The sequence below is a fragment of the Poromitra crassiceps genome, assembly GCF_964638095.1.
Source record: "Poromitra crassiceps genome assembly, chromosome: 8".
Taxonomy (NCBI): domain Eukaryota; kingdom Metazoa; phylum Chordata; class Actinopteri; order Beryciformes; family Melamphaidae; genus Poromitra; species Poromitra crassiceps.
In genome coordinates this window covers 1,329,920-1,332,419 of record NC_139629.1, presented here as the reverse complement: position 1 = coordinate 1,332,419, position 2,500 = coordinate 1,329,920, and the positions used below count along the sequence as shown (strand labels likewise).

General features: G+C 43.7%; 1 protein-coding gene across 1 annotated transcript in view; it reads right to left on the bottom strand.

Annotated features, from left to right (window-relative positions):
- The window catches only part of ptprna (protein tyrosine phosphatase receptor type Na), a gene marked incomplete at both ends in the record, with an annotated part of 52,220 nt that overhangs the window by 44,619 nt on the left and 5,101 nt on the right, over nucleotides 1–2,500 (bottom strand). The gene's annotated exons all lie outside the window — the stretch shown is intronic.

The following is a 2,500-nucleotide window of genomic DNA, read 5'->3' as shown; positions in this document are numbered from 1 at the left end:
CACTACACAGATACTACGCACTACAGAGATACTACGCACTACAGAGATACTATGCACTACAGAGATACTACACACTACACAGATACTACGCACTACAGAGATACTATGCACTACACAGATACTACGCACTACAGAGATACTATGCACTACACAGATACTACGCACTACACAGATACTACGCACTACAGAGATACAGAGATACTACTCACTACAGAGATACTACTATGCACTACAGAGATACTACTACGCACTACAGAGATACTACGCACTACAGAGATACTACTATGCACTACAGAGATACTACTACGCACTACAGAGATACTACGCACTACAGAGATAGTACTATGCACTACAGAGATACTACTACGCACTACAGAGATACTACTACGCACTACAGAGATACTACGCACTACAGAGATAGTACTATGCACTACAGAGATACTACTATGCACTACAGAGATACTATGCACTACAGAGATAGTACTATGCACTACACCAGGGGTGTCAGACTCATATTAGGTAGAGGGCCGGATTTGTTCAACTGAGACTTCATGGGGGCCGGATTTTTTTTTTTACTAAAATCAATTCGACTCATTTACTTCACAAAATAAATACTGCTCTTTCCATTTCTCTTGAAACTGCCTGCATTCCGTGTCAACCTTTCTCTTTTTCGACAGCATCTGGTTGATTCCTTTGTTTTTTGGTAGGTAGCCGAATGCGCGATTCAATTCCAGCGTGGCATCATGGCGGCTTTGTTTACACCTGATGACCTACTGACATACCGTACTTCCTTGTAGTGCAGGTTAATTAACTTATTAATGAACTCTTAGCTTGCTTATTAGCCACACGTAGTTCATGATAATGGGGTGCAAATTTAATAATAATAATATATATATATATATATATATATATATTCTTTTAATATTCCAAAACATCTCGCGGGCCGGATGAAACCTGGGGCCGTATCTTTGACATCCCTGCTATGCACTACAGAGATACTACGCACTACAGAGATACTACTATGCACTACAGAGATACTACTACGCACTACAGAGATACTACTACATACTACTGCGCACTACAGAGATACTACGCACTACAGAGATACTACTATGCACTACAGAGATACTACTACGCACTACAGAGATACTACTATGCACTACAGAGATACTACTACGCACTACAGAGATACTACGCACTACAGAGATACTACTACGCACTACAGAGATACTACGCACTACAGAGATCCTACGCACTTCACAGCTGCTCTAATCAACAAAACGAACACCAGTCACGTTACATTGAACGTCATTCACAAAGCGCAACACAGCTACCGACAGCGCAAAGATGGATTTATTTCCTAACATAACTAAGTAACATGCCATCACCAGACTCTTATGTCACTGGCTGTACAATCAATGGAAACATGCAAATCAATGTGTGTATGATAAAAAGTAGGCAGCCTGCAGTTAATTACATTTTCGGCAACTGATAGCGGAAAGCTGAGGGGACTATTTTTGTTGGTGGAGGAATAAATAGAGAAATCATATATTTTCTCAGCTTTTTGTCATTTTTTTAATCAGCTTTGTTTAATAGAACTGTTGTATAAAAGCAATATCACACTCGAGATCGTGCTGTTGTCGTCTAACATCGTCACGGCTGTGATTATCCTACGACCGAATCACAGCAGTGACGATACTTTAGCCAACAACAGCACTCCCTCTCGTGTGATATTGCTTAAATATGGGCTGATGCAACACTAGCGCCGTTTGGCACTCTTTTCCACGTACAGTAGTAGGCTACGTGATCGTGAGGTAGGCCTACGTGAAATGTATTACCAGAACCATCTTCAATTCGGCATATATGATCCACGGAGATGTTACTGTAGGTGAATAGTTAGTAAGTGAATAGTTACTTTGAAAACCATTGAGTAGTGACATAATGTTACTAATTGTGTGTGAGATGTGCGCATGTGAACACGTGAGCTTCTTTCCACCCGAGACCAATCAGCCTGTGTGACGTGTACGATGTGAACGTACGCGTGTGTCTGCCTCTGTGTGCGTCTGCCTCTGTGTGTGTCTGCCTCTGTGTGCGTCTGCCTCTGTGTGCGTCTGCCTCTGTGTGTGTCTGCCTCTGTGTGCGTCTGCCTCTGTGTGTGTCTGCCTCTGTGTGCGTCTGCCTCTGTGTGCGTATGCTCGTCTATTTTCTATTCTGTGCAGGAGCGGTGTGGATCATGGTGTGGACGTGCGTACAGAAGTGCCTTGGGTAGAGACACGAGTGTTGTGTAAGTGTGTGTCAGTGACTCATCACTGTATTCGCCCTGCCACTGTGGGGGTATCAACCTCACTGTGATGTCAGCGTTGCCATAGAGACAGAGGAGCGGGGGAGGGGCTTAGATAAAGATGAGGAGGGAGAGGGGCAGGTGACGGGGAGAGAGAGAGAGAGAGGCCTTGACCTGCGTTTTACACAGCCCTTCATTGCCAACATCCTGGTGTGTGTG